Below are 22058 nucleotides of genomic sequence, written 5' to 3'. Positions count from 1 at the left end.
GCTAAGAGTCGGACATGACTGAACGACTTCACTTTCACTTTTCCCTTTCATGCACTGGAGAAGGAAATGGCAACCCAGTCCAGTATTCTTGCCTGGAGAATCCCAGGGACGGCGGAGCCTGGTGGGCTGCCGTCTATAAGGTCACACAGAGTCGGACACGACTGAAGCAACTTAGCAGCAACAGCAGTAAACTAGAGAAATGTGTCAATAAAAAAATTCTGGATTCTATTCTCCTCTTCCCAGCCAAGCACATTTTTCTTTCCCCCTTTTCATTCAAATGCTAAAGCAGAATGGAATCTGAGACCTTGCAAACCATGTCCAGTTTATCCTTGGATCATTTTACTAGTGATGCAATGGTTCCCTTAGAAATGAGATAAATGGAAAGTTGTTTTCTTTTGTATTTGGGATAATTGTCTTGTTGCCTAGGGAAAGTTTTAACCTCCAGCTCTTGATGAAAGGGTACCACCTTTTGTTTTCTTAGTTTGTTTCATTTTGCTTTGAGATTTCCATTGAAATCTCAAAACATGTTGTTCCAAGTTTCTTTGAAATGCCTGTTGTCTTCAGTATCTTGTACAATTATAACAATAGTTACTGAGTGTCTCCTATGCATCAGGCATTGTGTGAGGTGCATTAGAGATAATACTTCTTTTAATTCTCAATATTCTTATGAGGTACAAGTTAATTATTTTAAAGATGAGAAAGAAGCTCCATGAGTTTAAGAACCTTTTTACTAGCTGGTTAGTGAAAAGAACCAGTATTTGTACTCTGGTTCACCTGCCTCCAAAGCCTTTGAAATGTCCATATGTTACACTGATAAAATTTATATATAGAAAAGCAAAACTATTTAATGGAAAATTTAAACATAAAAGGATAGAGGATAATATGACAAACTTCTATTTACTCTTCACTCAGCTTCTCCAATGATTAATTTATAGCCCACCTAGTTTCATTTTTACACATCTACTTTTTCTCCACTCCCTCCCTCTACCACTGAATTATTTTGTAGCAAATCCCAGGTATCCTATCATTTCATCTGTACATATTTTTGTGTGTAGCTTTAAAAGAGAAATATCCTAAAACAATGGCAACAAAAACGAACCACAATACCATTATGACACCAAAAGAAGTAGGCGATAAATTCTTTAACATCATCAAATATATAGTGTTCGTATTTCCCTGATTATCTTAAGTATTGCTTTTTAACAGTTAGTAGTTTGATTAAGAATGATTGGAGCGAAATTTTACTTGAGGTACATTGTTTAAACTAGTTAAAACTCCACCTCATTTGGTCCATCTATCATCACACCCACAGACACAGCAGGAACTTCCTGGCAAGTTTGTAAATGAACTACGGAATCATTTACTGTAAGTTTACAATACTTTCAGCCTTGCAGGTCTCTCTTTTTCTTGTTTATATTGAAATATAATTGACATATAGCATTACGTTAGTTTCAAGTGTACAATATAATGGTTTTATATTTGTATGTACTACAAAATGGTCATCACAATAAGTCTAGTTAACATCTATCACTACACATGGTTAAAATTTTTTTCTTATGATGAGAACTTTTGATATCTAATTTCTTAGCAACTTTCAAATATACAAAACATTATTATCAACTGTAGTCACCATGCTGTATATTGCATCCCCAGGACTTACTTATTTTATACCTGGAAGTTTGTACCTTTTGATCCCCTTTACCTATTTCTGATATAGACCAAGACAAACATGATTGCAAATCAATCCCATTGGCTATCTGTGTGAAATGAATCGTTACTTTGGCACCTGAGCCAATGTAAAAAAAATTCACAGTGTTTGACTGCCTAGAACCAGATTCAGTATCTTGGATCCCTTTGCTAACTGCCTCAGAAACAAGATGAAGAATTAAATGAGTGCAGAATTTGAGTGTATATCTTCCATCAGATTAAAATGTCACACAATAAAAAATGTAAGAGCTGTACAGATTTAGTTCCTACACAACATCTAATAATGCTCCAGTATCAGAATTGGCTTCATAGTGTTCAAGTTTTTGGATTAGGTGATGTTTGTCTCTAGTTTCCTCCCTCTCTTTGTCTTTCTTCCCCAATTCCCTTGTGGATCTGTGTTCCCCATGTCTTCCTAGAGACCTCTAATAAAGCACTTATTTAGGCCTGGTGTGACTCCAATTTCACCTTGTCTCTAAAACTGTCCATCTTTCACCATATCCTCCAATCAAAACCCCTTTCCTCAAGAACAAGCAAATGCAGTAGAAAGCCTATGGGCTTTGAAGCTAGGCAGTCATGGAGCAGAATCCCATATCCACCACTCTGTGAACTTGGCCAAGTTGGTTAACTTCTTTAGCATTGGTTTTAAGATTAACCATTGGAGGGACTTCCCTGGTGGTCCAGTGGTTAAGACTCCATTCTCCTAATAGGGGAGTCCTCAGTTTGATTCTTGGTCAAGGAACTAGATCCCACATGCCGCAACTTAAAAAAAAAAAAAAAAGAAAGCCCATGAGCCACAACTGGTGCAGCCAAATAAAAAAAGAATTAAAACAAATATTAACCATTGGGTTGTTGGCAGGCATGGAACATTAAGAAAGTAAAAGTGAAAGTGAGAGTTGCGTTGGATTCTTTGTGACCTCATGGACTGTAGCTGGCCAGGATCCTCTGTCCATGGGATTCTCCAGGCAAGAATACTGGAGTGGGTTGCCATTTCCTTCCCCAGGGTCTCCCTCATTGCAGGCAGATTCTTTACCATCTGAGCCACCAGGGAAGCCTATAACTTTCAGACCGTGTCTTCAACCAAGTCCAGGTCCCAGGCCCTGGATGGGGGCTCAGTGGATACAAATACTAGTGGTAGAGACACAGAGGTGGCCAGATGGAGAACATGCTGTCAGCCAGCCTTTCTGTGTTTTATTTTGTTTTTAACAAAGACCAAACTCATGCCATCTGCCCATAACCACTTCCCCAAATGACAAAAGCTAAGTGGGCAAAACTGCCTTTCCTAACTCCACACACTCCCTTTATGGCCATGGACTGCCCTTTCATGACTGGTAGTCCTTTTTGGGTCCCTCAGGATGTTCCCTGATTTGGAGGCAGAGGAACAGCAGGGAGGAGAGCACATGGTACTGTGCCTGGGACTATCCATACCAGGATATGGAGAGGAAAAACATTCTAAATATCCACAGTTATTGGTGTTTCGTAGCCAGGCTAAGGGAAAGCAGAGGTTGAGCCAGGACTGCCTGGGTGGAGTTTCTTATTGTACAATTCAGCACATTGTTCTGGGGCCCTTGCCAGCACACCAGAGATGAGTCTTCTTCCAGTAACTACTAAGTGAGACAGCCAAGTTCTCTAGGGTCTGAGAGGAGGATTTTAGAATGGCACTTTGGGGAGCCCTGGGGTCCCGATGATGATGGAGAAAGGGGTATTCCACTTTTGTTCTGTATGTTATGCTTTATTCAGTCTTATTTGTTGGGTCTGAAGGAAATATCATTTGGAAAAAGAACAGAGAACTTTGCTACTACTGCTGCTACTACTACTACTATTGGAGAAGGAAATGGCAACCCACTCCAGCACTCTTGCCTGGAGAATCCCATGGATGCAGAAGCCTGGTGGGCTACAGTCCCTGGAGTCGCAAAAAGTTGGACACCACTGAGTGACTAAATCCAAAATTTGTTATTCTTCAAGATAGCAAAATTAAACAGCTCACCAGAACAGTAACACTAGATTTTAAAGCAAACATCAGAACTTCTTATTTTTCAAGTATTTGAAAGGGCTGTGCTTTCTAATTCTACGACTTTTAACCATTAAACATGATGTGATGATAAAGCCACAAAAAATTTGTCAAACTAGTCTTTAAATCCTATGGGGGTGAATCATGAACTATTAACTACACACACCCTTCTGAGCTCAGAGGGTAAAATTCTTTTTTCCTTAATGTAGCTGATTCAAAGGGAGCAGTCTTTCCTTGGGACCCATGGCTTTTCTTGTCATGAATCAAATAGCTTTCCCCAAACTCTGTCTGTGGGTGTTGTTACCCCTCCATTTGGGAGGAGCACTGTGAAAGGAAAGAATGGACTCCTTACCTCACAGAGACAGTTCTATTTTGAGATTAACACAGGTTAAGAGGACTACTCCTCTAAATTTGGAAATAGTTGTCCAAATTCAAATGTAGACCCACATAGCCCACTTGAAAAAACTTTGGGAAGAGACTGTTAGGATAGTGTGGATATAGGGGAACTGATAGAATGTCTAGTCCTGGATGCGGTCTTCTCTCTGTGTTATTATATCTTCTGGGTTTTTATATCTAGAAAAATTTCAGCCAAGAGGCACAGGCAGAATTTTTCCATTTCTGGTATAACTTAATAAGAACACTTATGAATGGAAATATTTGGGGAAATTAATAAACAAATGTTCTAAAATATTTCCTATTCATTCAGCAGATAACATTTCCCACAAGGCAATAAGCAGAGGAGGAAATGAACATTTATCAAGTATCTATTATAGTCCAGGCTCTGTGCCAAGAACTTTAAATGTATTATCTCCTTTAATCCTCACAAATGCTATGCAAAATGTTATTTTACAGATTGGAAATTAAAGTTTCAGAGAAGTTACATAACTTTCCCAAAGTTATATATCAGGAGAGTGGTGAAGCCAAGATTCCAATATAGCCTAAATGAAAAGCCCACATTCTTTTCGTCATGCTAAAATTCGTCTTTCCTAAAAAGCATAATGAACTCAACCATAAGAAACCACATGAATTACAGAATCACAAAGAATTAGTTTGATGGAGATTAGGGAAAGTGGGCCAGTATATGTGGAATAGTGGCTTAGCAGGTGTACTGTGAGGTCAGATAGACTCGATTCTCAGATTTTTCACTCAGTAGCCTACTGCGTTGGGGGCAAGTTACAGACTTTATAGCCTGAGGCTTCCCTCATAGCTCCGTTGGTGAAGAATCTGCTTGCAGAATTCAACCCGGGTTTGATTTCTGGGTCAGGAAGATCCCTTGGAGAAGCAAATGTCAACCCACTCCAGTATTCTTGCCTGGGAACTCCTATGGACAAAGGGGCCTGGAGGGCTACAGTCTATGGGACTGCAAGAGTCAGATATGACTGCGACTAAACCACCACCATCACATACTTTATAGGGGTTTTTCTGTTTTTGAATTTATTAATTTATGTATTCATCCACTCATGTACCTATCCATCTACCCACCCGCCCATCTATTCCCTCATCCACTCATCATTCCTGAGGCTATTTTAAGTAGTCAATGATAGCATGCTAAATAAAATCCTTGGCAATGTGTGATACAGAGTAAGTGCTAAGTAATTGCTGGCTACAGTTGTTTTGACTTTTAAGAATTTGAAGACTTTGTTTCAACACCCTTACAGAAGTAAAAGCTGGGTTTTAGAGAGTCCCAAGTTAATTTCTCAATGACATTGGCTTGAACAGTGACACAATTAGAATTAGACCTCAGCTCTTTTGAGTTCTGATATATTCTTACTGTCTTTTCAGGACACAGTACATTCACCAGAGGATTTCGAGAGAGTTTTGAAATAGTCATCTTAAAGATGATCATGTTTTACAACCCCAATGGAAGAGAATAGTTGAAACCAGGGTTGTTTTTAAGAAATCCAGGGTGTGGACACTGTTAGTAGTTCAATAGGCATAACTTCCTCCTCTTCCTTCTTAACATAATCCCAGTTTGGTCCAGGTGTCCACTCCTTCCCCATCTCAAGGAGAGATTCTTCTTAGTCTAAAGCAGTGATCCTGAAACTTTAGAATACATGGCATGTTTGTTAAAACTCAGATTGCTGGACCCTCCCCTCAGCATTTCTGATTCAAGAGAGCTGGAGTGAGGCCAGAGAATTTGCATTTCTAGTAGGTTTTCAGGTTCCCAGCAGCTTAAACTGCTGATCTGGGGACAGTCCTCTGAGAATCATTGCTTTAGGACAATCGGAGTCATTCCCCTGTTCTGGGAATGGCCAAGCTTCCCTGGTAGCTCAGCTGGCAAAGAATTGGCCTGCAATGCAGGAGACCCTGGTTGGATCCCTGGTTGGAAAGATCCCCTGGAGAAGGGAATGGCTACCCACTCCAGTATTCTTGCCTGGGAAATCCCGTGGACAGAGGAGCCTGGTGGGCTACAGTCCATGGGGTGGCAAAGAGTTGGACATGACTGAGTGACTAAGCACAGCACAGTAAATTGCCCCAGTCAGACTAAAGGCAAAGGTGCATATCTCTTGGTTGGAAGATTTACTCTTTCCTGTTGTAGTTGAATAATGAACAGTTATTGCTGGCACCCATCTTATCATGCTGCTGCTGCTGCTGCTGCTAAGTCACTTCAGTAGTGTTTAACTCTGTGCGACTCCATGGACAACAGCCCACCAGGCTCCTCTGTCCACAGGATTCTCCAGGCAAGAATACTGGAGTGGGTTGCCATTTCCTTCTCCAAGCATCTTATCATGAGTCTCAGTAAACAGACAGTGGGGCAGATGGCAGAGCAGAGAAAGGGATAGGGCCCAAGACTGGTGAAATCACTGAGACATTGAATTACCCAAATCAGAGACTTGATCTTCCTCTGTACGATGTTCTGGTATGTGAGGTTACGCAAATTTCCTTGTTTAAGCAACTTCAAATCACAGCATCTGTTGCTTTCTCCATGCTTAACCACTCAAAGTCAGATATAATCCTAAAACTCAATAAAATGATACTAAATGCATTTGAAATCCGTAACATTTTGATTTATTCAATCTTTTCCTCTTCCAAATAACTGATAACTTTATCTTTCATTAATGAGATAATACATATGTAAAGACAAATCTATTTCTATGCTTTAAATGGCAGAAAGTGCTCAATAAAAGCATGATCCTATTCTTAATGCTTTCATGATATACCGTGGGCAGGAAAGACAATTCTCTTTCACAAGATTTGATGTGACTAGTTAATAGTTGTCAGTGAGAAACAAACTCTGGTACATCCCTAAATTAAGAAACACTTGAGATTCTTGAGAAGATAAATTTCTTCTAAGGAAGCTTAGAAGATTATTCACATAATCTTAACAATTGAAGTTTGTTAGAATCTCCATTCTGTTTATAAGCTGAAGTAGGAGCAGAAGTGAAATGAATGACTTCAAATCTCCTTCATGTTTTATGTTATTACTGTAATTACAACAATGGTAAGAATATTAAAAATAAAAAAAACAAAATCTCAACAAACTAGCTCTTCCTTCTGACATCACAGAACTGGAAAATATATATATATGTTATATATATATTTATATATATATAAAGGGACCCATATTTATCCAGTTTATTTCTTCCTTGTAGAAACATACCATTCATTGCTTGTGACTCTAAGCAAACAATATTTTTATCTGTGGTTGTGCTACATTTCCATATAAGACTTCTTTGTGTGAAGAATCATTTTATTATGGCTTAATCACTCAGTTCTTCAGAAAATGTATATTACCCAATGACAGAGCCCATCTAAGTCTTTAAGTTATTTTGAAGTAGAGCAATAGCAAGTTTTCTTTTTTTAGTGGGAAGTTTTGAGTTTTTCTGTTTCCTTTAAACCAGAGATCATGATGAATAGTAATAATAACCTCTGTTGCTACTTATTCTGTGTCAGGCACTGCATAATTTATAGGGACTAGCTCATTTTATTTAATCATGAATTCATTCAACAAACATTTGTAGAACACTTAACATTTGCCAATCTGGTGCCGTATACTATATAGACCATTTTCAGCTAGATTTTTCATCAGGTTGGAAAAAGAGTAGTGGTCTGACTTCAAATCCTAGGGTAAGAGCCCCATTTCCCAGGAAATAAGAAAGAGATGAAGATGACATAAATCATGTTTTTTCTTTCTTTGTCTCTTTTGGCTGTGTCCCATGGCTTGTGGGATTGAACTCCTGCTGCCTTGCAGTGAAAGAGCAGAGTTCTAACCACTGGATTCCCTTGTCCCTGAGTTTCTGTCCCCAGCATGATAGACTATGTTTTCCGAAGTTTGTTCCTTGATATTTCCAGAAGAAGATGATAATAGGAGTGATTTTTAAAAGTTCCATGACCAAGAATTTCGTGGGGAAATGTGGGGACTCAATCATTAAACAGATTTCTTTACTAGAGGAGTTCTTAGTACCTTTAGTATGCTTTGGGGCTTTCCAAAGAGGTGCCACATGTTGCATTATTTCTCAAACTTATTTGATCATAATGTCCCCCAAACCTGTACCCCCACAGAAGGCACAATGTTCAGGCTCCTTGGCATACACTTTATAAAAGACTCTTGTAAGCTATTTCTGCTTTTAAAATTTCTTCATTCCTCTTTCTACTTCAAATAAGAGTTTTTTCATTCCTCCTTCTACTTCAAATCTCTCTAGTGCTCTCAAAACTCCAGGTTTTTTTCTCCACAAGTGCAAACTCCCCACCTGCCTGACAACCTTACATGTCTTCAATACATCTAGTTTTTCAGAACTCACAGACATGTCTAGTAAAATCTGAGATATCTATGAGAGACATTTAGCCTCTCAAATATCTCCATTCCTGGATGAGATAGTGGCCTCAATCCACAAGGAATGGGGAAGGAAGGAAGAAGAGGACATAGGGGAAAAGGTTATAATCAGAAAGGCTAAAAAACTGTACATTTCAGCAAACAGATGAAACTTGGCACAGCCCTTCTGAAAAACTGCCAACTCCTGACTGAAACTAACATGTATAAAAATTGGAGTTATGCATTGTGTTCATCTTGGATGGAAAGTGAAAGAGAAAACTTGGAAACTGCCTGCTTAATCTGGTCACGTTTCAAAGTCAAGTCCAATAATTATTGTTGGAGAAGATGGGGAGAGAGAGGGGATGGTCTTTGGAACCTGGACCATGTAATTTGGCATTTATGTTAGCCAAATAACTTAACCATTTCCCTGCCTGGATTTCTTCCGTGTGAAGTGTGAGACTGCATGTTGCTGTGAGTTGCTGCGCTGGTAAAGTCCACTTGAAAAACAACAGTGTTTGTAAAAATCTATAATGGAAAAGAATCTGAAAAAGAATATATATATTTATGTATATATAGACATCGGAGAAGGCAATGGCACCCCACTCCAGTACTCTTGCCTGGAAAATCCCATGGACGGAGGAACCTGGTGGGCTGCCGTCTATGGGGTCGCACAGAGTCGGATACGACTGAAGCGACTTAGCAGCAGCAGCAGCAGCATATATAGACACATATATATATATATATATACACACACAACATATATGAAACTAACATAATATTGTAAATCAACTACAGTTCAATAAAAAGGAAAAAAATTATGGAAGTAATAAAAAAAAAAGGAAACCTCTTGACTCTGTATACCTTTGTCTCCTTCTAATAAATACCTCCATCAGACCTCATCATTCTCCAGAAATGAGAAAAAGAGTAATAGCTAGCATCAGGTGGGGAGAGGGGGGACATAGGGAGTTCTGTAATTAATAACTTTCTTTTTTGAAGAGAAACTTTTTGTATAAGCCAGGATTGTGGTAGGAGAAAGTGATTCTCCACTCAAAGTTGTTCAGTGGAAGAGGTTTTAGTAAAAGGAGCATTTACAGTGATGAGGGCAAGGTTAAAGGAGCCAGCAAATATGATAAGGGACCCAGGGACTAGGGACGGGGGAAGATATCACCATTAGTAGGTCTGAGGGGGCAAAGAGAGTAAAGGTGCCCCATAGAAGCTGGACTTGTGGACCCAGCACATCCAAGCAGGAAGGAGTAGGGGAAAAAAATAATCTCTCTCTCTATCTCATTCAGCTCTCAGTTCTCCTGCAGGTAGCTCCTACTGGCCAAACCCTGACAGAACCAGAGAGCAAAATAGTGCAGGAGATGCAACGTGAGTAGTGAGAGCCTCTCTGAAAACACAGAACACAAGGCTTTGGGGAGAAAATGGAGAATAATCAGGCATCTCTTCCCACAATCTAACTTCTGGGTAAAAACTTTGAGCAAAATCCAGTATGTCCAATAAAGAAACATTTTACTTTTAGCTCAGAGTTCAATCCCCTCATTTTACAGATAAGAAAGCTGAGACCCACAGAGCTTCTTCAAAGCCACACAAGATCACTATGAGGTTTCAGCCCAGTCCTGCCTTCTAGTTCCACAATGCACCTTTTCTTCCTGGCCACTTTGCATCCTTCAGACTCTCTGGGCCTACTCATTATCTTATTTCTCCCTCAAAATTTAGTTTCTCAGTTCTCCTGTGTCTTCTGAAGAAGGAAAAGAGAGATGAAGATTTCATCTCTGGACAGATATATGCCACTAACACCAGGTTATTCACCTGAATAAAGTGCAAATTGCATAGAATTGAAAATATGATTACATTTAAGCTCAACTATAGGCCCTTGGGTAAGCTGGGTGGCTAAGAAAAACCTGGCTCACTTGGTCAACTTGTCCTTCCAAATGCATCATCAGTGTTCTAGAGAGATCTGAATGGGTAATTAAGGTGGCCAAAATGCCAGGTCTGTTTTTAGGTTCAGTGGCAGGGAATTCAGGCCACTTAAGTTTCAATACTTCAGAGTCAGCCTTAGGGAAAATTGGGAAATGGTTGACCTTTGCCTTAAGTTGCTTCATGCTCACTCCCCCTTCCCAGGTTGCTTCCTCCCCTTCACTCCCGATCAAAAACTAGTTACCAGCTAAGTCAGGAGCTAGTCTACCTGTCCCCTTAAATGTTCTGGAGTTTCAGACTGTCTTGGCCTTTGGGGCCTGTTTTGTCCTTTAAGGTTTTCCTTTCAGTGATTTTTCAGCAGATCTGCTAAACAAAGGTGTGTCTAACTGTTCCAGGTTGTTATGTAGCCTGTTCACCTGTTACTCTTCCCAAATACTCTCCCCATGTTCTCATTCCTCTCCACTGTTTGCACATAGACAGCATCCCAATGATAAACAGAGCCTATGGCATGGGTTCCCCATGTGGCACAGTGGTAAAGTATCCAGCTGCTAATCCTTGGGTCAGGAAGATCCCCTGGAGAAGGAAATGGCAACTCACTCCAATATTCTTGCCTGGGAAATCACAGGGACAGAGGAGCCTGGTGGGCTCCAGTCCATGGGGTCGCAAGAGTCAGACACAACTGAGCGACCGAACATGGACATGCAGAGTGGCACATTCATACGCTCTAGTCAACCTGTGATAGGCAGCAGGGAAAGGTCATCTAGTACCCCCTTTCGATTGGGGTGCAGAGGAAAGTAATTTGCAGTCTCTTTTTCTAGAACAGAAAAGAGCTTCTCACCAGCCCCTATTGCTAGCTCTGGAAAGAATTGCCAGGTAGGATTTGAAGCCAGATAAACTTTTCCTTGGCCTTCAAAAAACCTCCTGTTCTCAGAGGTTCACTCACATTTTTAGAGAACCTGTCCTGTGAGTCAATCAAATAAATATCTTTCTAGGAGGTTTTTATTTCTCAATACCATCAAACACCTGTCAAATTTCACTTTTCCTTTGCTCATGAGGACTTGTATCATAGGTATCAATATTAATAATCATCTGATTTTATGGCTGATCAGTTAAATTATTTCATTGTGGGAACTGTCATCAACTATTTTCAAGCTGTAAAATTTGAAAAACCAGCTGGTTTTCACTCTTTATACTCAACTCCTTTCCTCTTTCCCTGCCCCTGCTGGCATATTCTTCTTCCAGTAATGTTCTCCCTGCAATGTCAGTGAAAATATACCAGAGCTAAGCCAGCAGATTGGACCAGAAATAACCTAGTCCAGAAAAACCTCGCACCACCATCTTCTGATTGGAGGCAACTAACACATGTAGTCTCAGATTCAGAGTAGGGACTCAATGAATGATTGTCAATCTTGCAGCTAGTCAACAAACAGGGCCTGGAGATCTGATGGATGGTATGGGGAATATAGACAACAGTATTGTATTATAATCATCCAACTTGCTAAGTCTAGATCTAAATTATTTCAACAGCAAGAAAGAAATAATAATTATGTGACATGACAGAGGTGCTAACTATAGCTACAGTGGTAATAATATTACAATATAAAAATGTATCAAATCAACATGTTATACAACTTAAATTTAAAATGTTATTTGTCAAATATGTGCTTCCCAGGTGGCACTAGTGGTAAAGAACCCACCTTCCAATGTAGGAGATGTAAGATATGTGGGTCGGGAAGATCCCCCGGATGGCAACCCACTCCAGTAATCTTGCCTGGAAAATCCTGTAGATAAAGGAGCCTGGCAGGCTACAGTCTATGGGGTCACAAAGAGTCGGACACGACTGAAGCCACTTAGCACACACCCACATGTCAAACGTATCTGAACTGAAAAAAGATTTTTGATTCTGAATCCAAATTTGACTGAACAGTGATTTGCAGTGAAACAGACAGGCAGAGATTCTTTAAAATTGCTGAACATGGAAAGGTCTGCATTAGTTATTCAGGAGATGCAAATTAAAACCACAATGAGATACCGTTATCTATCTGCTAGAATAGCTAGAATTTAAAAGGCTGGTAATACAAATATTGACAAGGATGTGGCACAACTGGAATTCTCATATTCCACTGATAGATATGTAAATGATACATTTACTTAGGAAAATGATTTAATAGTGTCATGGTAAAGGAGAACATAAGCTGACCATATAACCAGAAGTTCCACTCCTGGGTATTTACCACAGAAGTACACATACTTGTGCACTGAGAGTCACATAGTATAAGAATGCTCCCAGCAGCATTATTTGTAATAGCCCCCCCTTTCTGTGCCGCTGTGCTTAGTCGCTCAGTTGTAGCTCGCCAGGCTCCTCTGTCCATGTGGATTCTCCAGGCAAGAATAGTGGAGAGGGTTGCCGTGTCCTCCTCCAGGGGATCTTCCCAACCCAGGGATTGAACTCAGGTCTCCCACATTGCAGATGGATTCTTTACCATCTGAGCCACCAGGGAAGCCCAAGAATACTGGAGTGGGTAGCCTATCCCTTCTCCAGGGGAACTTTCTGATCTAGGAATTGAACTGGGGTCTCCTGCATTGCAGGCAGATTTTTTATCAGCTGAGCTACCAGGGAAGCCCACCTTCTGACAATTACCCAAATGTCCATCAGCTGCAAAACTGTCAGATACATTTTGACATATTCATATAGTAGAATTCCATATAGCAATGAGAATGAACAAGCTATAATCACAAGAAGAAACATGGATGGAACCCACAAACAAGATGGAGAGGGAAAAAAATCCAGACTCCAGAGTATAGATTCTGTATGATTCCATTTATATAAAATTTAATAAGCATAGCTACATTAAAGTAATAGGAGTAAAAACAGAGGTTATCCCTCTCACACCAGTCAGAATGGCTGCTATCAAAGAGTCTACAAAGAATAAATGCTGGAGAGGGTGCAGAGAAAAAAAGAACCCTCTTACACTGTTGGTGGGAATGCAAACTAGTACAGCCACTATGGAGAACAGTGTGGAGTTCCTTAAAAAAACTGGAAATAGAACTGCCATACGACCCAGCAATCCCACTGCTGGGCATACACACTGAGGAAACTAGAATTGAAAGAGACACATGTACCCCAATGTTCGTTGCAGCACTGTTTACAATAGCCAGGACATGGAAGCAACTTAGATGTCCATTGGCAGAGGAATGCATTAGGAATTTGTGGTACATATACACAATGGAATATTACTCAGCCATTAAAAAGAATGCATTTGAATCAGTTCTAATGATGTGGATGAAACTGGAGCCTATTATACAGAGTGAAGTAAGTCAGAAAGAAAAACACCAATACAATATACTAATGCATATATATGGAATTTAGAAAGATGGTAACAATGATCCTATATGAGAGACAGCAAAAGAGACACAGATGTAAAGAACAGTCTTTTGGACTCTGTGGGAGAAGGCGAGGGTGGGATGACTTGAGAGGGTAGCGTTGAAACGTGTATATTATCATATGTGAAGCGGATCCCAGGTCCAGGTTTGATGCATGAGACAGGGTGCTCAGCGCTAGTGTACTGGGATGACCCTGGGGGATGGGATGGGGAGGGAGATGGGAGAGGGTTTCTGGATGGGGAACATATGTGCACCGGTGGCTGATTCATGTTGATGCTTGGCAAAAACCACTACAATATTGTAAAGTAATTAACCTCCAATTAAAATAAATTAATTAATTGAAAAAAAAGGAGGTTATCTTTGGGAAGGAAGGAGTGAGTGGTGATTGGGAGCAGGCCCATGGGAGCTTCTGAATTGTCAGTTTTTTTGACCTGGATCAGTGGTTGCATTGTTCATCTATGACAATCCACTGAGGCAATGTATTTTTGTTTTCTCTGTTTTTCTGTATGTATGTTATACCTCAATTAAAGCAAAACTGCAATTGCAGAGCTGGCAGGACTAGTGCAAGTCAATATATCCTGTCCCTCCTTGACTCCTTTAGCATATGTTATTTTCATCCATGATCCACCTGATTCTTCTCATCTCCACATAGCATCTTACTGCCCATGGAGCTTCCTAGATACTGTCCCAGTCTCAGATATCTACATTCCTGCCATCTGTCCTCCCCATTGTCTTTTCTAATGCCTTACTTTGTCTTAGAGATAGGATAAAATAATCTCTATTTTTTTTGTTGTGGCTGTTGTGCCTTGGGGCTTAAAGGAGTCCTAGATGGTAAAGAATCTGCCTGCAATGTAGGAGACCTGGGTTCAATTTCTCGGTTGGGAAGATCCTCTGGAGGAGGGCATGGCAACCCACTCCAGTATTCTTGCAGAGTTCTAACCACTGGACTTGGTTAGAGAATAGCCAATCTCTGCTAAGTTTTTTTTTTGGTTTTTTTTTTTACCATTACATATTTCATTTCTGTTTAATTAAGACATTTGTACTGTAACAGAGATGATGACCAATGACAAACTAGAATGCATTCATAGGAAGACAGGCTAGCTGAAGAATTAAATTGAATATTCATTGAACAAACGCAGAATAAATGAACTAGGAGGTGAGGTGGTTTTAACCTGAAGATACAATGAAGTGAAGTGTGAGGTGTTACTTGTTCAGTCGTGTCCGACTCTTTGCAACCTCATGGACTGTAGCCCACCGGGCTTCTCTGTCCACAGAATTCTCTAGGCAAGAATACTGAAGTGGGTTGCCATTCTCTTCTCCAGGGGATCTTCCTGACCCAGGGATCAAACCTGGGTTTCCTGCATTGCAGGGAGATTCTTTACTGTCTGATCCACCAGGGAAGCCTGAAGATACAGTAAACAACTTCAAATATTCAGAGGGCTGTCACACACAAAAATGAAAGATTTGTTCAGTATCTCTCCCAAGGGTAGAACTTGATCCAAGGGATAAATATAAGCAATCAATAGGCTGCAGGACAGCTGTACAAAGTGTATCACTTAATAGCTTCTTTCCCAAATAATGCATTCCACCCATACATTTTCCTTCCTCTGAAAGGAAATAATACAAACGAATACTTCCCCTGAATGTCTTAAGCTCATTCTCATGGCAAGTCCTCCACTGCCAGCAATGGATGTAGTCACACTCTCAGAAAAAAAATCTAAAGTTAACAAATTGTTTTACTGAGGAAATGATCTTTTATACCTCAGTTCTCATTATTTTATATTTGTGATTCTCAGGAGGTGAGAGGAAAAGAGCATATTCTCCAAAGAGGATGAATTAGGGTCCTCAGCAATTCAAATACTGCCCCTGGGGATAGTCCTCCTCAAACTGTCAGTGCAGCTATCAACCTATGGTACAGATGGGAGTGTGCTGTGCGCTGGGGCAGAAAAAAACAACTGACAACCACTGTTCTACATGAAGCAGGAAGGCAGTATTTTATGAGTCAGTAGGAAATATAAACTGACTGCATAATACTGATGGGCTCCATCAAGATTGGCAAGTATTAAAAAATGAGAATTGTTTCAACAACCATTATAATCTAGTTTATATTATATAGGTATTTTATAAAATATTTAGGGATGCTAACAAGGAGAGATAAGAAAGTCTTCCTCACTGATCGCTGCAAAGAAATAGAGGAAAACGATAGAATGGGAAAGACTAGAGATCTTTTCAAGCAAATTAGAGATACCAAGGGAACATTTCATGCAAAGATGGGCTCAATAAAGGACAGAAATGGTAGGGACCTAGCAGAAGCAGAAGATATTAAGAAGAGGTGGCAACCCGGAGAAGGCAATGGCAACCCACTCCAGTACTCTTGCCTGGAAAAATCCCATGGATGGAGGAGCCTGGCAGGCTGCAGTCCACGCGGTCTCGAGGAGTCAGACACGACTGAGCGACTTCACTTTCACTTTTCACTTGCATGCATTGGAGAAGGAAATGGCACCCCACTCCAGTGTTCTTGCCTGGAGAATCCCAGGGACGGGGGAGCCTGGTGGGCTGCCGTCTGTGGGGTCGCACAGAGTCGGACACGACTGAAGCGACTTAGCAGCAGCAGCAGCAAGCCATCATCAGTGTCTAACACATCAGTTCTATGGGCGCTGGGCACTGGGTCCTGGCAGGGATGGACCGGGACGAGTGAGGGAGGCTGGAAGATGCCAATGGCCTATGGGGCAGAGTGGCCAGGGAGGCTGGGCTGTTTACCCTGGAGACCCGGCCAGTCTGTGACCCCACAGGAGCAGAGTTATCTTCAGAGCCCCCAGTGACTGGTTTTAGTCACCTCAGATTTGTCATTTCACTCATCTCTAATAAAGGATTTTTTGGAGTAAAAAAAAAAAAAGAAGAAGAGGTGTCAAGAAGAATTGTACAAAAAAGTTCTTCACGATCAGACAATCACAATGGGTGATCACTCACCTAGAGCCAGACATCCTGGAATGTAAAGTCAAGTGGGCCTTAGGAAGCATCACTACGAAGAAAGGTAGTAGAGGTGATGGAATTCCAGTTGAGCTATTTCAAATCCTGAAAGATGACGCTGTGAAAGTGCTGCACTCAATATGCCAGCAAATTTGGAAAACTCAGCAATGGCCACAGGACTGGAAAAGTTCAGTTTTCATTCCAATCCCAAAGAAAGGCAATGCCAAAGAATGCTCAAACTACCACACAATTGCACTCATCTCACACGCTAGTAAAGTAATGCTTAAAATTCTCCAAGCCAGGCTTCAGCAATACCTGAACTGTGGACTTCCAGATGTTCAAGCTGGTTTTAGAAAAGGCAGAGGAACCAGAGATCAAATTGGCAACATCCGCTGGATCATCGAAAAAGCAAGAGAGTTCCAGAAAAACATCTACTTCTGTTTTAATGACTATGCCAAAGCCTTTGACTGTGTGGATCACAATAAACTGTGGAAAATCCTGAAAGAGATGGGAATACCAGACCACCTGACCTGCCTCTTGAGAAACCTGTATGCAGGTCAGGAAGCAAGAGTTGGAACTGGACATGGAACAACAGACTGATTCCAAATAGGGAAAGGAGTACGTCAAGGCTGTATATTGTCACCCTGCTTATTTAACTTATATGCAGAGTACATCATGAGAAACACTGGGCTGGAAGCACAAGCTGGGATCAAGATTGCTGGAAGAAATATCAATAACCTCAGATATGCAGATGACACCACCCTTATGGCAGAAAGTGAAGAAGAACTAAAGAGCCTCTTGATGAAATTGAAAGTGGATAGTGAAAAAGTTGGCTTAAAGCTCAACATTCAGAAAACTAAGATCATGGGATCCGGTCCCATCACTTCATGGCAGATAGATGGGGAAACAATGGAAACAGTGGCTGACTTTATTTTGGGGGGCTCCAAAATCACTTCAGATGGTGACTGCAGCCATGAAATTAAAAGACACTTACTCCTTGGAAGGAAAGTTATGACCAACCTAGATAGCATATTTAAAAGCAGAGACATTACTTTGCCAACAAAGGTCCGTCTAGTCAAGGCTATGGTTTTTCCAGTGGTCATGTATGGATGTGAGAGTTGGACTATAAAGAAAGCTGAGCACCAAAGAATTGATTCTTTTGAACTGTGGTGTTGGAGAAGACTCTTGAGAGTCCCTTGGACAGCAAGGAGATCCAACCAGTCCATCCTAAAGGAGATCAGTCCTGGATGTTCATTGGAAGGACTGATATTGAAGCTGAAACTCCAATACTTTGGCCACCTGATGCGAAGAGCTGACTCATTGGAAAAGACCCTTACGCTGGGAAAGATTGAGGGCAGGAGGAGAAGGGGATGACAGAGGATGAGATGGTTGGATGGCATCATCGACTCGATGGACATGGGTTTGGGTGGACTCAGGGAGTTGGTGATGGACAGGGAAGCCTGGCGTGCTGCGGTTCATGGGGTCACAAAGAGTCGGACACAACTGAGCGACTGAACTGAACTGGACTGAACTGAAGGTGCTTAATCCATCCAATAAAATTGAAAATAAACACTTTACATTTGTCTGTTTGTCAGTATTCAGGATTCGGAAGGTGGATCTTGAATTCAGAATAATAAATGATAAGGAAAGCCACATATTTGGTCAGGCTAGCTGCTGCTCACTGGGAATGGGTGGAACAGGGGCAGGCTATGATAAGGGAATAAACCTGTTAAAGGAAATATCGAGGGCCCCTGCAAGTGGCTTTTTGGGCCTGACCAGCCTTGTGGTTGAATCAGCCTGCCATCCTTCTCTAGTACACCTTTCACAGCCTCTTCCACTGGAAGTCCAACGAAGGCTGCAAAATAGCAGGTGACGATAGATGTATATGCTTGAGAGACCAGGGAGAAGGCTCCTCTCCAGGTTGCATCTCTAAGCACTTCCATGATTGGCTGGACCATCTCAGACCACTGGTGAGCTTTGATGGTAGAATAGATTCTGGGGAAATCTCTCTGCCAAATTCTTTGTCCTACTGACCAAATTCAGAATTTGCTGGTTTTATAGTATGTAGTATCCTTTTTCAAAAGTATCCTGCATGATTCATGTTATTATGGGGCAGATATAAATTTAGAAGCTGACCATACACTGGGAGTATAACAATTTCTCATGGAGCCTCAAGCTCCTGGTTCTCCCACTGATCTAGCAACTTTCTGAAGCTGAAAGAACTTGCCACCATCACTGCCACTGGCATTTTCCTGGCTGGTCCTGCCGCCACACCTCCCCACAGAGCCAGCCCCAAACTCTGCTAATTTATTTGTGACCAATGTGATTTCTTCTCTTCCTGGTGTAATTCAAATTTGAAAAAAATCCTTGAGAGTGTCTTTAAACCATAGAGGTAGACGTTTTGGGGGACAACACCCTTAAAAAGATATAAGGGTGCTCGGCCTGGATATGCGTCCTGCACCTGTTCTGAGGACTTGCCTTGAGTAGACAGAGAAGTCTAGAGAAAGTATTCCTTGTTTTTTGCTGACATAATGCATATCAAGAGAGAATAGCTTGACGGTGGACTGAGTCACTTTAATATGATGGTGGAGGAAAAAAGAGTGATGGGCTTGTCCTTACTGAACACTGGTTATGATGTTGAATTTGCTCACTGGAAATTTTTTTTTTTTGGCATAAATATCAGGGTGTGGTGATAGTGACTAAGTAAAGGAGAGCAAAGTTGAAAAATAGAAGTATTATTCTTACATTGGACTCTCTTAACTCAAGAGTTACAGACCAGAGTGAACGCGTTGGCAAAACTCTTTGGGGATGCACCGCTTCCTGCCTCTCTTTGTTATCCTTCTTGCAGCTGGGCCTCGACTTCCTAGACTCATCTACTCTTCAGCCAGCACTTGTGCTTGTTAAATTGCTTCAAGGGTACTACTGGGCAAGGGGACCAAGGAAGCGTGTGGCTCTATTGATGCCTCTATTCTCTGGGTGAGAGATTAACACATGAGAAACAGTTTTGGAACAAAATTGTTCAATCAATTGTTCAACAATTGATACACAACGAAGCGTTACACTGAATACAACTGAAATATCCCTCTGATGAATACAGTGAGTAGGCTGAAAAGTGGAGAAATCAGGTTTCCAGTTGGTGTACGGACATGTGGATAGGTGTGAAAACCTGAAAAAGATTCATCAACCAAATGGAGACAGAGGATGAAAACTGCTGTCTTTTCTGGTTCTCCTTTAATCTGGGTTCCGAAGTTCCTCTTTGCTATTGCAGGGCACCCAAAGATGGCACAACACTCTCTACTTCCTCTGGGAGCTCAGTGTTTGTCACAGTCTTTTATATATATTTTCTGTGTTTTCTGGGACCCTATTTGGAAAAGAAAATCTGCATACAAGTTTATGCGTCTCTATTAAATATACACTGGTGGGGTCTTTTGCTTGTCAGCAATAACAAGAGCTTCTCTGCAGGATTTATGAGGGCACTTTAAAGAATTTTGAATAATTCATTGGCTAAGAGTAAAAGAAAGAGTGTTTAACCGAGGTTTGCTTGGGCAGAATTAACAATAAGTGATGTCCAGTCTGCTGCCTCTTCACCATAAAAATAATGTACATTTTTTTTTTGGTTGCAAAACTAACACCTGTTTATTACAGAACATTTGGTAAATTAAAAACATATGGGAAGAAGAAAATAAAATTCAGTCATAATTTCTCCATGCTTACATGTCCCTGACATATCTCCTAGACATGAACATTTGCACAATTGTGACCATGTCATATGTGGAATTTTGTACCCATCTTTTTCCCATGTCATAAAATTTTTTTCAGAAATATGATTTATAAAACCTGCAAAACAAGACCCCCTCAACAATAATTCTTCTAGAAAACACTGGTTAATAAAATGTCTTAGAAGATACATGTGGATATTTTTTATTCACTTGAGGGTAGTAGTTAGTAATTAGGCTTTCCACCCCATCTATACAACTTTTAAGAAATATGAACAAGATTGGCTCTACTGCTAAAAGATATGAGAAAAAAAGATTTTTCCCCTCAAAATATCTATTACAAAGGTATTGAAATTTTAACTTATGATTTTTTTTAAGCTATAGAGAATATTGTTTTCTTTCTAGGACGTTACTCCTAGAAAAATCTGGAACCAACCTTGGAGGATAAAATTCTTTTTGCAAAATGCAGTTGATCCAGCTTCTTTCACTTGATCCATGATTCTGGAAGTCTGCTTATTGGTTTATACAAGCATGGCAGGTACCACAATTTACTTAGAATGTTTTAGGTGATGCAGAAGAGGAACCTTGTAGGACTCTGGAAACAGCTGCAGTTGGTTCTTACAGATGTTGAACACAAACACTGGAAACTGGAGTGATTCAGGGCAGCAGTGGAAAATGGGTTCTTTCATTGTTCCTTCAATAGCAGAATTTCATTGGTCCCCATCTTTATTATGGTGATTTGTTCTACTTGGTCTCTACTTCTACTTCTCTTTTGCTACCAGTTACTTCATCCCCTACTTTGTATGTCTCTTCTCTGCCTGATGGCTTCAGTTTACTCAGAACTTGCCCTCTCAGGGCTTCTCAGGGCTTCTTTCTACACCTTGAGAAGCCTTCTTTCTACACCTAGCTTCTGCATCCACCACGTGATTGATTTTCTCTTTCCATTTCCAGTTCATATTCTTGAAAGAGAATGGGCTTAGGTAGTCACCGCCACCCCTGTTTGGGCGGAGTGTTCACGTCATTAGGCCTGGCTTCCTTTGACCAGCATGGTTCTAAGAAGGGGGTTGTGTGGCGTAGATCATGCCTGTGGCCTCTGCTGGAGGCACTGGCTGAAGCGGCTCTCTTAGAAGTGGAATCTGGCATGGCACAGCAAGGCAGAATGAGCTCTCAGCACATTCTTTTTGTTTTAAATTTTTTAAAAATATGTTGTAACATACTTGCCACTAATGTAACACATTCTTCATATTTTTTTCAAGGTAAAATTCTTTTGGCACTTTCACTTAAAATAGTCATGGTACATAGAAACAAAGAATAGATTGGTGGTCACCAAGGGCTAGAGACTGGGGGAAATGGGGAGATACTACTGGTCAAAGGGTACAAATTTCTAGTTATGAGATGAATAATTTCTGGGATATAGTGTACAGCATGCTGACTACAGTTAACAGTACTGTATTGTATACTTGGAAGTTGCTAAGGGGGTAGATCCTAGATGTTCTCATAACAGCAGCCAAAAAGAAAAAAAAGTTAACTATATAAAGTAGTAGAAGTGTTAACTAATCATTTAACAGTCTGTGTATATCAAATTATCATGCCACATACC

General features: G+C 40.7%; 1 pseudogene; it reads right to left on the bottom strand.

Annotated features, from left to right (window-relative positions):
• Positions 1 to 16075: 16075 nt before the first annotated feature.
• On the bottom strand, positions 16076 to 18990 carry LOC145522466 (COP9 signalosome complex subunit 8 pseudogene; annotated as a pseudogene).
• Positions 18991 to 22058: the final 3068 nt, after the last annotated feature.

This window comes from Giraffa tippelskirchi, chromosome 10 (genome assembly GCF_054371585.1).
Source record: "Giraffa tippelskirchi isolate mGirTip1 chromosome 10, T2T-mGirTip1v1.2.pri, whole genome shotgun sequence".
Classification (NCBI taxonomy): domain Eukaryota; kingdom Metazoa; phylum Chordata; class Mammalia; order Artiodactyla; family Giraffidae; genus Giraffa; species Giraffa tippelskirchi.
This window is presented reverse-complemented; position numbering and strand designations above follow the sequence as displayed.